At 39.4% G+C, this 14317-nt stretch overlaps 1 protein-coding gene across 10 annotated transcripts in view; it reads left to right on the forward strand.

Moving 5' to 3' along the window:
* Positions 1-14317, forward strand: part of UBR3 (ubiquitin protein ligase E3 component n-recognin 3) — a 314350-nt gene that overhangs the window by 77874 nt on the left and 222159 nt on the right. The gene's annotated exons all lie outside the window — the stretch shown is intronic.

The raw sequence follows: 14317 nt of genomic DNA on the forward strand, positions 1-14317 counted from the left end.
CCCAAGATCTTTAGGCTGAGGGCTCAAAAAGTGGACACTGCTGAGGCAGTGGCTGCCACCACCCTGGGGCTGGGGCCAGGGCCAGGGCCAGATGTATCCCCCTCTCACCCAAGTGAAAGAGCTTTCTTACTGACCTTTGAAGCTGTCTTTGGTGTTTTTGGATTGAGAAGTCTGGAAACTGTAGCATCTACCTGTAATCCAGCACTCTGAAGCCTGCTCCAGTCCTGTCCATGCTGCTTGGCCCAGGCTGGGCTGCCCTTTGCTTTGAGCCCAGTGCAATAGACTTTTCCTGTCAGCCTTCCAAGCTGTCTTGGGCTGGAAATCTGTTTCACTACATTGTTTTGTGGCATCTGCTGCTCTAGAATTTGTTCAGAGTCATTTTTTACAGGTATTTTAAGGGATATGAAGGGAGAGCTAGAACAGGTCCTTCCTTCTACTCCACCACCTTGGCTCTGCCCCCTCAAGTTCTTTTTATGAAACAAGTGCTGATATCTAAGCCTGAAAGAGCAAAAACAGAGAAAGAAAATTACCTACCAATTTCACTGATCAATATGGATGCAAAATTCTAAATAAGAATACTAAGAGGGCAGCTAGGTGACTCTGGATAGAGTACCTCCCTGGATTCAGGAGGACCTAAATTAAAATACAACCTCAAACACTTAGTTGATGTGTGACCCTGATAAGTTATTTAGCTGTGATTGCCTCAAAAAAAAATGCTAGAAGACTACAACAATATCTCATATGAATGTCACCAAGTAAGATTTATATCAGGAATGCAGCGACATTATATTAACTCTTTATTGTTATTATTAACTATTAACATAATTGATTACATAAATATAAACGTATCAAAAAATCACATGATTATATCAGTACATGCAGGAAAAAGCTCATTCCTATTAAAAACATTTTAAAGCATACATACATGTGAATTTTTCCTTAAAATGATAAGAAGCATCTACTTTAAACCATCAGCTAGCATTATTTGTAATGGGCGTAAGCTAGAAGTCTTCCCAGTAAGATCAGGAGTGGAGAAAGGATGCCCATTATCACCAATATTATTCAATATTGTATTAGAAATGCTTAGGGGCGGAGCCAAGATGGCGGAGTAGAAAGACGCACATACACATAGCTTCGAACCCACAACCCATAGAACATCTGTAAGAAGGAACTCATGGCGAATTCTGGAGCAGTAGAGGCCACAGAACAATGGAGCAAAGGAGATTTCTGTTCCAGAGGGACCTGCAAACCTCTCGCAAAAGGTCCATCACACTGCGGACGCGGAGCCCAGCCTAGCCCTGCTGCGGCCGTGGCACGGAGAGGAACAGATCTGAGCAGGCTTCAGGGACGGGATCTCCAGCGGCTGCGTGGGTCCCTCCACCCACAGGTGACGGGGGTTGGTGAGAGGGTCTTTTTGGAGGGTCGAGAGGGGAGTGGGGTGCCCCTATAACTCAGGCCCCCTTGGGAGGCAGCAGCAGAGGCGGGAGCAGTCCAGAGCTCCCCAAGCAGGCAGGAGCCCAGATCTATGGTTGAAGGTCTCTGCATAAACCCCCTGAGGGAACTGAGCCCTGTGTTGCGGCCCTGCCCTGACCTGAGCACCTGAACTTAATCTCACACTGAATAGCAGCCCTGCCCCTGCCCAAAGCCCTGAGGCTGGGGAGCAGCATTTGAATCTCAGACCCCAAGTGCTGGCTGGGTGGATCTGGAGGCAAGGTGGGGGTGGAGAGGACACTCAGAAGTCAAGTCACTGCCTGGGAAAATGCCCAGAAAAGGGAAAAAAAATAAGACTATAGAAGGTTACTTTCTTGGTGAACAGGCATTTCCTCCCTTTCTTTCTGATGAGGAAGAACAATGCTTACCATCAGGCAAAGACACAGAAGTCAAGGCTTCTGTATCCCAGCCCACTCAATGGGCTCAGGCCATGGAAGAGCTCAAAAAGGATTTTGAAAATCAAGTTAGAGAGGTGGAGGAAAAGCTGGGAAGAGAAATGAGAGACATGCAGTCAAAGCATGAACAGCAGGTCAGCACCCTGCTAAAGGAGACCCAAAAAAATGCTGAAGAAAATAACACCTTGAAAAATAGGCTAACTCAATTGGCAAAAGAGGTTCAAAAAGCCAATGAGAAGAAGAATGCTTTCAAAAGCAGAATTAGCCAAATGGAAAAGGAGAGTCAAAAGCTCACTGAAGAAAATAGTTCTTTCAAAATTAGAATGAAACAGATGGAGGCTAATGACTTTATGAGAAACCAAGAAATCACAAAACAAAACCAAAAGAATGAAAAAATGGAAGATAATGTGAAATATCTCATTGGAAAAACAACTGACCTGGAAAATAGATCCAGGAGAGACAATTTAAAAATTATGGGACTACCTGAAAGCCATGATCAAAAAAAGAGCCTAGATATCATCTTTCATGAAATTATCCAGGAAAACTGCCCTGAGATTCTAGAGCCAGAGGGCAAAATAAATATTCAAGGAATCCACAGAACACTGCCTGAAAGAGATCCAAAAAGAGAAACTCCTAGGAACATTATGGCCAAATTCCAGAGTTCCCAGGTCAAGGAGAAAATATTGCAAGCAGCTAGAAAGAAACAATTCAAGTATTGTGGAAATACAATCAGGATGACACAAGATCTAGCAGCTTCTACATTAAGGGATCGAAGGGCATGGAATAGGATATTCCAGAAGTCAAAGGAACTAGGACTAAAACCAAGAATCACCTACCCAGCAAAACTGAGTATAGTACTTCAGGGGAAAAATTGGTCTTTCAATGAAATTGAGGACTTTCATGCATACTTGATGAAAAGACCAGAGCTGAAAAGAAAATTTGACTTTCAAACACAAGAATGAAGAGAACCATGAAAAGGTGAACAGCAAAGAGAAGTCATAAGGGACTTACTAAAGTTGAACTGTTTACATTCCTACATGGAAAGACAATATTTGTAACTCTTGAAACTTTTCAGTATCTGGGTAGTGGGTGGGATTACACACACACACACACACATGCACACACTCACACACACATAGAGACAGAGTGCACAGAGTGAATTGAAGAGGATGGGCTCATATCTTAAATGAAATCAAGCAGTGAGAGAGAAATATATTGGGAGGAGAAAGGGAGAAATGGAATGGGGCAAATTATCTCTCATAAAAGAGGCAAGCAAAAGACTTATTAGTGGGATAAAGAGGGGTGGTGAGAGAAAAACATGAAGTTTACTCTCATCACATTCCACTAAAGGAAGGAATCAAATGCACACTCATTTTGGTATGAAAACCTATCTTACAATACAAGAAAGTGGGGGAGAAGGGGATAAGCAGGATGGGGGGGATGATGGAAGGGAGGGCATGGGGAGGAGGGAGCAATTTGAGGTCAACACTCATGGGGAGGGACAGGATCAAAAGAGAATAGAAGTAATGGGGGACAGGATAGGATGGAGGGAAATATAGTTAGTCTTATACAACACAACTATTATGGAAGTCATTTTCAAAACTACACAGATATGGCCTATATTGAATTGCTTGCCTTCCAAAGGGAAGGGGTGGGGAGGGAGGGATGTAAAGAAGTTAGAACTCAAAGTGTTAGGAACAACTGTCCACTAATGTTCTTGCCACTAGGAAATAAGAAATACAGGTAAAGGGGTATAGAAAGTTATCTGGCCCTACAGGACAAAAGAGAAGATGGAGACAAGGGCAGAGAGGGATGATAGAAGAGAGAGCTAATTGGTCATAGGGGCAATTAGAACGCTTGGTGTTTGGAGGTGGGGAGGGGATAAAAGGGGAGAAAATTTGGAACCCAAAGTTTTGTTAAAATTAATGTCAAATAAATAAATAAATGAATAAAAAAAAAAGAAATGCTAGCAATATCAATGAGAAGAAAAAGGAATCAAAGGAATCAAAATAGTCAGTTAAGCAACAAAACTTTTTTTTGCAGACAATATGATATACTTGAAAAATCCTAGAGATTCAACTAAAAAGTTAATTGAAACAATAATTTTAGCAGAGTAGCAGGATATAAAATAAATCTACACAAATCATCAAAATTTCTATGTATCATCAACAAAACACTGCAAGAAGAGGTAGTAAGAGATACCACATTTAAAATAATTGCATAAAATACCTGTGAGTATTTGACTGCCAAGATAAATCTAGGAACTACATTGCGATAATTTAAAATATACTTTTTATACAAATAAAATCAGATTTAAATAACTGGAGAAATATTGATTGCTCATGGGTAGGCAGAGCCAGTTTAATAAAAATGATAATTTTGTTTAAAATAATATACTTAGTCAATGTTATCCCAACTAAACTATCAAAAAATTATTTTATTGAGGTAGAGAAAATCATAGCAAAGTTTATTTGGAAGAACAAAAGGTAAAGAATATCAAAGAAATCAATGAAAAAATGTAAAGGAAGGAGGTTTATCAGTGTCATGTCTTACGCTGTATTATCAGGCAGTAATTATCAAAAGTATCTTGTACTGGCTAAGAAATAGAAAGGTAGATCAGTAGAACAGAGTAAACATACAGGATACAGTAGTAAATGATAACAGTAACTTGTGCTTGTCACATGTAACGATTTAAGCTTGTGGATAAGAATTCACTATTAGGTAAAAATTGTTGGGAAAACTGGAATCTAGTCTGGCATAAATTGGTTAGACTAATATCTTATACCATTTACCAAGATAAGGTCAATATGGATTCATGACCTAGATATAAAGGGAGATATCATAAGTAAATTAGAAGAACATCGAACATATTGCCATCAGATTTATGGATAGGGGAAGAATTGATGAAGAAACAAGAGAGAAAAAGCATTGTGAGGCATAAAATGGATTTAAAGTATACTGAATTAAAAAGGTTTTGTACAAATAAAACCAATGTAGCCAAGATTAGAAGAAAGCAGAAAATAGGGGACAATTTTTTTATAGACATTTTCTTGGATAAAGGTCTCATCTCGTATATATATATACATATATATATGTATATATATACATACATATATACATATGTGTATATATACGTAAATATATATACATATAAACAATGTCAAATTTGTAAGAATATATTTGGAATTGATAAATGGTCAAAGAGTTGAATAGGCTGTTTTTCAATGAAGAAATCAAAGCTATCTATAGTCATATGAAAAAATTCTTTCTGTCATTATTGATGAGAGAAATACAAAAATAAACAACTTTGAGGTATCTCACACCTATCAGATTGGCTGAATTGCTAGAAGGGAAAAATGACAGATGTTGGAGAAAATGCTGAAAAATTGATACACTAATACACTGTTGGTGGGACTGTGATGTAAACTGATCTCATCATTTTGGAGAAAAATCTGGAATTATGATAGAAGGATTATGAATCTGCCCATCAACTCAGCAATACCACTATTTGGTCTGTTTTCCAAAGCAATCAGGGAAAAATTAAATGAACCTATACATTCTAACATATTCATATCAGCTCTCTTTGTGGTGCCAAGGAAGTAGAAATTGAGGGGATACTCATCAATTGGGGAATGGCTAAACAAGTTGTGGTATACGATTAAGATGGAATACTACTGTACTATAAGAAATGATGAACAGGTTGATTTTAGAAAAACATGGAAACACTTGCATGAAATAGTAGAGTGAAATGAGCAGAAACAAGAAAACATTTTATATAGTAACAACAAATATTGTTCAAAGAATATCTGTGAATGACTAAGTTATTCTAACTATTATAAATATTCGCATCAGCTACAAAGGACCTATGAGGGAAGATGCTATGCACTTCAAGAGAAAGAACTGATAAATAGAAATATCCATAGTATGGTTTTCCATATACATATATATGTGTTTGTGTGTTATCTGTGTCAAATGGTAGCCTTCTCTAATATGGGGAGCAAAGTTGAGAAGAAGAAGGTTCGGAACTTAAAATGTAACAAGAATTAAATAAAATAAAAATTTAAAAATTTAATTATAATGTTCTTTTATGACTGTGCTGGTTTTGGTAACCTTAATCACTTTTCTTGTATAAAAAAAGCTTGTAGTCTATTCCCTTAATGGGTAACATTTCCAAGTACTAATAGTACTTTCCAATAGTACTAACTTTATTTAACATTAAAATGTTACTCAAAACATTTTTGCCCAGGTGTGAACTTCAGATTCATATACCTTTTACTAAACTCACATAAATGTTAGAGAACAGTAAGTATCAATTGCTTGAAGAAGCACAACGTTGGTCTTTGGGTTGGCCTTTCCATTTTAATTATAATAAATTCCTTGTTCCTTGATTTATTTGGGATTTATCCTAGTGGCACAGTGGATAGAGTGCTAGTCCTTGAGGCAGTGCACATCTGGCCTCAAATACTAGCTATGTGACTCCTTAATCTGTTTGTCTCAGTTCCCTCAACTACAAAATGAGGATAATAATAGTACCTAACCCATACATTTGTTGAGAAGATTAAATGAGACAATATTTTTAAAAAATACTTCAATTAGCATGCTGCCTGGCACATAGTATGTGCTACGTGTTTCTGCAATTGCTTTTAGACCTGGAATTTGTCAGTCTCTGCCACAGTCCATAGCTTTTATATATATATATATATATATATATATATATATATATATATATATATATATATATATATATATATATATATATATATATATATATATATATATATATATATAATTTTCTTTTGGTTTTTCTTTTCAAATGACCGCTTTTAGATTTAATTTGTACTCTTTTTTTTTTTAGCAAGCCTCTCATTATCATCTCAATACAGATGTTTCTAAGCTCCATCTGTCTAGTCCTAGTGACATCTTGATTGATTGTCTTATAGCCATTTTAAACTCAGAATGTCCATTATCTTTCCTCCAAACCCTGTCTATCTTCTCAGCTTTCTTTTTGTTTTTAAAGGCACCACCACCCTTTCTGTCACCTAGGTTCACATTTGGTGTCATGCTTCAATCTTCGCTTTCTTTTACCCTGCATATGCATTCAGTTGTCAGATCTTGTCACTTTTATCTTTGTAACATCTGTAATATACAACCCCTTCTTTCTTCTGACATATCCTATTTGAGACCCCTCATTAATACTCACCTAGACTATTGCAATAGCTTTCTAATTGGTCTTCCTGCCTCACGGTCCATCCTCCATTTAACTATCAGAGTGATCTTCCCAAAATACAGGTGCTACCATGTCACCCTCTTACTTATTAAACTCTAGCTTTTCCCTATTACCTCTAAGATCAAATATAAAATCCTCCTTTTGGCATGTAAAGTCTTTCATAACCCCTTGATTTTCCTTCTTCTCTTCCCAGTTTTCTTTATTTTTTAAAAATTATTTTCAGTTTTCAACATTCACTTACAAAAAATTTTGAATTTCAAATTTTTCCCCATCTTCCCCTCCCCCCACTGCAGGACAGTATGTATTCTGATTACCCTTTCCTCCAATCTGCCCTCCCTTCTATCACCTCCCCCAACTCCCTTATCCCCTTCCCTTCTATTTTCCTATAGAACAGGATAGATTTCTATACCCCATTGCCTATATATCTTATTTCCTAGTTGTATGTAAAAGCAATTTTTGACGTTCATTTTAAAAGCTTTGAGTTTCTCATTCTCTCCCTTCCTGCCTCCCCTCCACCCTCATTGAGAAGGCAAGCAATTCAACATAGGTTATACAAGTGTGGTCATGCAAAACACTTCCATAACACTCACATTGTGAGAGACTAACTATATTTCCCTCTATTCTGTCCTGCTCTCCATTTATTCTGTTCTCTCCTTTGACCTGTCCCTCTACCAAGGTGTTTGCTTCTCTCCCCACCCCAAACCCCCCCCCCCCCCCTTTTCTCCTCTCCCCCTGCTTTCCTGTAGGGTAAGATAAGCTTGAGTGTGTATGTTATTTCCTGTTGAAGCCAAATCTGATGACAGGAAGGCTCACTTATTCCCTCTCATCTTCCCCTTTTTCCTCTCCATTGTAAAAGTTCTTTCTTGCTTCTTTTATGTGAGATGATTTACTAAGTTCTACCTCTCCCTTTCTCTTTCTCTTACTACATTGCTCTCAATAGTTAATTTTCTTTTTTTTGATATCGTCCCTTCATATCCAGCTCACCCTATGCCCTCTGTCTCTCTATAAATATATATATACGTGCATATAGTACACATTTACATATATGTACACACATTTATATTCCCTCCAACTATCCTAATACTGAGAAAGGTCTCATGAGTTACAAATATCTTTTCATGTAGGAGTGTAAACAGTTCAACTTTAATAAGTCTCTTATGGTTTCTCTTTCCTGTTTACCTTTTCATGTTTCTCTTGATTCTTGTATTTGAAAATCAGATTTTCTATTCAGCTCTGGTCTTTTCAGTAAGGATGCTTGGAAGTCCTCTATTTCATTGAAATTCCATTTTCCCCCCTGAAGTATGATGCTCAGTTTTGCTGGGTAGGTGATTCTTGGTTTTAATCCTATCTCCTTTGACTTCTGGAATATCATATTCCAAGCCCTGCAATCCCTTAGTGCAGAAGCTGCTAAATCTTGTATTATCCTAATTGTGTTTTCACAGTACTTGAATTGTTTCTTTTTGGCTGCTTGTAATATTTTCTCCTTGACCTGGGAACTCTGGAATTTGGCTGTAACATTCCTGGGAGTTTTCCTTTTGGGATCTTTCAAGAGGTGATCGATTGATTCTTTCCATTTCTATTTTATCTTCTGTTTCTAGAATATTAGGGCAGTTTTCTATGATAATTTCTTGGGAGATGATGTCTAGGCTCTTTTTTTGATCATGGCTTTCAGGTAGTCCAATAATTGTTAAATTGTCTCTCCTGGATCTGTTTTCCAGGTCAGTTGTTTTTCCAATGAGATATTTCACATTATCTTTCATTTTTTCATTCTTTTGGTTTTGTTTTGTGATTTCTTGGTTTCTCATAAAGTCATTAGCCTCCATCTGTTCCTTTCTAATTTTGAAAGAACTATTTTCTTCAGTGAGCTTTTGAACCTCCTTTTCCATTTGGTTAATTCTGCTTTTTAAAGCATTCTTCTCATTGGCTTTTTGAACCTCTTTTGCCAATTGAGTTAGCCTATTTTTCAAGGTGTTATTTTCTTCAGCATTTTTTTGGGTCTCCTTTATCAAGGTGTTGACCTGCTTTTGATGCTTTTCTTGCATCTCTCTCATTTCTCTTCCCAGTTTTTCCTCCACCTCTCTTACTTGATTTTCAAAGTCCTTTTTGAGCTCTTCCATGGCCTGAGCCCATTGAATATTTATTTTGGATGTTTGGGATACAGAAACCTTGATTTCTATGTCTTTCCCTGATGGTAAGCATTGTTCTTCCTCATCTGAAAGGAAGGGAGGAGATATCTGTTCACCAAGAAAGTAACCTTCTATGGTCTTATTTTTTTCCCCCTTTTCTGGGCATTTTCCCAGCCAGTGACTTGACTTCTGAGTTTTCTTTCCACACCCACCTTGCCTCCAGATCTGCCCAGCCAGCGTTTGGGGTCTGAGATTCAAATGCTGCTCCCCAGCTGAAAGCCTTGAGGCTGGGTGGGGCTGCTATTCAGTGTGAGATTAAGTTCAGGTGCTCTGGTGGGGGCAGGGCCGCCACACAGGGCTCAGTTCCCTCAGGGTGTTTATGTGGAGACCTTCAACAATGAATCCAAGCTCCTGCCTGCTTTGGGAGCCCCTGTCTGCTGCTGCCTCCACTGCTGCCTCCTGAGGGGCCCTGGGTTATGGGGACACCCCGCTCCCCTCTCGGTGAGCCAGAAAGACTCTTTCACTGACCTTTGGTGCCTGTGGGTGGAGGGACCTGCGCGGCCGCTGGAGATTCCGCGCCTGAAGCCTGCTCAGATCCACTCCTCTCTGTGCTGCGCAGCTGAGGCAGGGCTGTGCTGTGCTCCGGGTCCGAGGTGCAATGGACCTTTCGTGTCAGTTTTTCAGGTGTCTCTGGAACAGAAATCTCCTCCACTCTGTTGTTCTGTGGCTTCTGCTGCTCCCGAATTTGTTGGGAGTTCTTCTTTACAGATATTTTATGGTCTGTGGGTTCAGAGCTAGCATATGTGTGTCTTTCTACTCTGCCATCTTGGCTCCTCCCCCTCTCTCTTACTTATTTTCAACCTCTCCTTGTATACTGCCTATTTCTCTACTTCCTACGAACATGTCCTTGCCTCCCCCATCCTCAAAAAACATATGGCTTGACATCTCTGTACTCTCCTGCTATTATTCCCTGTCTTCCTCCCTTATATCACTAAACTTCTTGAGATGGTCCTCTCTAATAAGTGCCTCTACTTCCTTTCTTCTCATTTTCTTTTTAACTCTCTAAAGTCTGACTTCTGACTTTATCTTTTTACTGAAACTGCTCTCTCCAGAGTTACCTGTTATCTTTTAACTGCCAAATCTAGTGGTCTTTTCTCAGTCCTCATCCTTCTTGACTTTTCTGTAGCCTCTGATACTTTCGATTGCCCTCTTCTTGATAATTTTATTTTTTTTTAGATTTTCATGACACTACTTTCTCCTGGTTCTCCTCCTACCCATTTGACTGCTCCTTTGCCTGGATCTTTATCCAGGTCATGCCATTAATGGTAGGTATCCCATAGGCTGTCTCCTGGGTCTTCTTTTATTTTTCCTCCATACCATTTCACTTACTGATCTTATTAATTGTCATAGAGCTGATGAAATTATTAATTTTTATATTCAATTTTCATCTCTGTCCTGATGATTCTCATATCTGCTTTTCTAGCTCCAACCTCTCTGTTGGCCTCAAGTTTCTGTAACCACTTCAGGTTTCACATCTTCAATTGCCTATTGGACCTCTTGAACTGAATGTCCCTAGGTATATTTTACCTCAGCATGCCCAAACTGAATTCATTCATACCCTCTCCTTTTCTAAACTTCCTTATTACTGTCAAAGGTACCAGCATTCTCCCAGTCACCCAGGCTCACAACCTAGGTTGTTTCACCTCCCAGATTTAGTTTGTTGCCAGATCTGTTGATCTTCCTAAAAGCTCAGTTTTAGCCATATCACCCTCCCAATAAATTCCAGGGGTTCCCTATCACCTCTGAGATCAAATATAAAATTCTGTGTTTTCTATTTAAAGCCTTTTATAATTTCCCCCCATCTCAGATCTTTTTACATCTTACTTATTCCTCCCATGTACTTCGTGATCCAGTGACATCTTTGCCTCCTGCCTTCCTTTAAGTCCTAGCAGAAATCTTTTCTGATACCTCCTAATTCTATTGCTTTGCTTCTGTTGATTATTTCCAGCATCCTGTACATAGTTGTTTGTAGTTGTCTTGCCCATTATACTGTGCTCCTTCATTGTAGGAACTGTTTTTTGCCTTTCTCTGTATCCCCAGTACTTAGCAACAGGGGCTGACATATAGTAGGTACTTAATAAATGTTTATTGACTTTGTCTTCCTTCATTTCTTCCACTCCTTAACTTGTCAAGGTTGGAAGTGCAGTAGAGACTCTTGAGCCTGACTCTACTGCAGATTGGCACAAAAACTTTAACCTGCTTCATTTCTGACTTCCATTGGTTTGTTTTGTTTTCCCTTTTACATAACCTGGTGGACCCTTGCTCTTATGGGGTAGAATTTTAATTGGACCTTTAAGGAAGCCTGGAAGGTCAGTTGTCAGAGTGGAGGAAGAACATTTCAGGCATTAGAGATAGCCAGAGAAAATCCCCACAGCTGAGAGAGATGGAATGTCTTTTTCATGGAAGTTTTAGGTCATAAGGTGTAAGAGTCAGACTGGAAAGGTGGAAGGGGACTAAGTTATGAAGAGATTTGAATGTCAAACAACACATTTTGTTTTTTTGCCTGGAGGCAATTGGAAGACACTGAAATTTATTGAGGTGACATAATCAGACCTGTGTTTTAGGAAATCGCTTTAGTAGCTGAATTAAAGATGGATTGGAATGGGGAGAGATGACCCAGGCAGACCCATCAGCAGGCTTTGCAGTAATCCAATTGTGAGGTGATGAGGACCTGCACTAGAAGGGTGGAAGTTTCAGAAGAGAGGAGGGGCCATATTCAAGAGATATTGCAAAGGTGAAATTGACAGGCCTTGTCAACAGCTGGGATATAGGAGGTGAGAGATTGTGAGGAATCCAGGATGACTCCTGGATTGTGAGCCTGAGGGACTGGAAGATTGCTCTTTAAAGTAACAGGGAAAGTAAGAATTGAGGAGAGCTTGGGGGAAAGATAATGAGGTCTGTTTTACACATGTTGAGTTTAAGATGTCTATTGGACATCCATTTCAAAATGTCTGAAAGACAGCTGGAAATGCTAGATTGGAGGTAAGCATTAAGATTGTGGCAGAAAAGGTTGGATTTGAGAAATATCAGCATAGAAATGGTAATTAAGTCCTTGAGAATGGTCAGATCAACAGGTAGTATAGACAGAGAAAATAATAGGAACTAGGAATCCTGCAGGATACCTATAGTTAGGAGAGCATGCTCTAGAGGAGGATCTAGAAAAGGAGGAAGAGGAGTGGTGAGATAGATAGGAGGAAAACCAGGAGAGATTCATGTCTTGAAAACCTAGAGAGAAGAGAATATCAAGTTGGAGAGAGTGACTGACAGTGTCAGAGTCTGCAGAGGTGTCACGGAGAATGAGAAAAAACTATTGGATTTTGCAACTAAGAGATAATTAGTAACTTTGGAGAGAGCAATATCAATGAAATTATAAGGTCAAAAGCTGGATTTGTAAAGAGAATGAGAGGAAAGAAAGTAGAGGAGCCTATTGTAGATGGTGGCTTTTTCAAGGAGTTCAGCTACAAAGAATAGAAAGATGATAGCAGGGATGGAAGGATGAATTGAGGATTTTTTCAGGACAGGGGAGATATAGACATATTTGTGGCAGTAGGAAATGAGCCAAAAGAGAAAAAGATAAGAGATAAAATAAGTGAAAGAATGCAGATGACAGAGAAGGCAATCTATTGGAGGAGATGGGATGGAATAGGATCACTTGAGCAGGTAGAGATTAGCCTTGGTAAGGAGTAAGGCCATTTCATCATTTGAGATGGGGGTGAAGGACAAGAAAGTGACAGAAGGTGCCTGAGTAATAGGACGGGAGGGAGAGAGAAGTTGAGGGAGTTCACAGTAAATGACCTCATTTTTTTTCCTGTAGAATATGAGACAAAGCTCTTGGCTGAGAGTGGGAGGAGTGGGGGTTATAGGAGGTTTGAGGAAGAATGAAAAGGTTTGGAAGAGCCACTGTGGAAATTGGGATAGTGAATTGATAGGGGAAGTATAGTAGAATTTCCTGGTAGCAGTTAGGACCCATTTGAGGTTCTGTAACATAAATTTGTAATGATTTCAAGTAAGCATGGTTATGTGATTTCTTCCACTTTCTTTCATATGGATGTGTATAGTCAGGAAAGCAATGAATGGCGGGAGTGATCCAAGGCTGAAACTTGACTGGGTGTAATAAGCAATATGATGAGGGGGTTAGGGATTCAAGAGAGGAAGACAGTGTAGATTTGAGTTGTTTCACCAAGGAGTCAAGATGGGAAGAAGACAAGGGAGTGCTTAATGCAGTGAAGATGGCCTGGGATGGAATTGAGGTATCAAGGGACTGAGGGTTATAGTGTGGAAGAAGAGTAAAATTATGTAAGGGAAGGCAGTGGGAGAGGTGAAAAGCCACTAGATATTAGCCACTAGTAGCTACCGGGATTTTGATTGGTGTTAGATATGAATTGCATGAACCTCAAAGGAAGAGAGGTTACTGAATGATGGAGCAAGGGGGGAAACCTGGAAGTGGCATTGGGGAGCACACAGTTTTCCAACTCCCCATCCTTGACCAGTGAACTTGGAAGAATGAATGAAAGTGTAGGCTGTACTGGAAAGGTTAATTAGGGAGGCTGTGCCATCAAGGGAATGCCAAATTTCAATAAGAACTAGTAGATGGAAGGAGTGGGAGAGGAATAGATTTAAGATGAGGGGAAATTTGTTACCTATGAAATGGGCATTCCAGAGGGCACAGTGGAAGGGCTAGGTGGAGTTGGGATGAAGCTTTGGAGTAAGAGGGGGATGGGAATGAAGAATAGGTGGTAGTGTGGAGTGGGTTTGGAATGATGATCTATAGGAGTTCAGTGTCACTGGGATGTTAAGAGTATGACCAGGTGTGACAGTGTTCATCATTGAGTGGAGAAGTGCCACTCATCTACCCTCAAAGGACAGGTGTACCAGGAGATAGGAGTGCTCAGTTCAAAGGGAGGGTTGTTCTTTGTACTGGAGGTTTTCTACATATTATTTGGGAGATTGGGTTGGCAACAGATGAAACTGGCTGCTTTGGGGCAGTTGGAAGATGCCCAGACTGGCTTCTAGCAGCT

Source organism: Notamacropus eugenii, chromosome 5 (assembly GCF_028372415.1).
Source record: "Notamacropus eugenii isolate mMacEug1 chromosome 5, mMacEug1.pri_v2, whole genome shotgun sequence".
Taxonomy (NCBI): Eukaryota; Metazoa; Chordata; class Mammalia; order Diprotodontia; family Macropodidae; genus Notamacropus; species Notamacropus eugenii.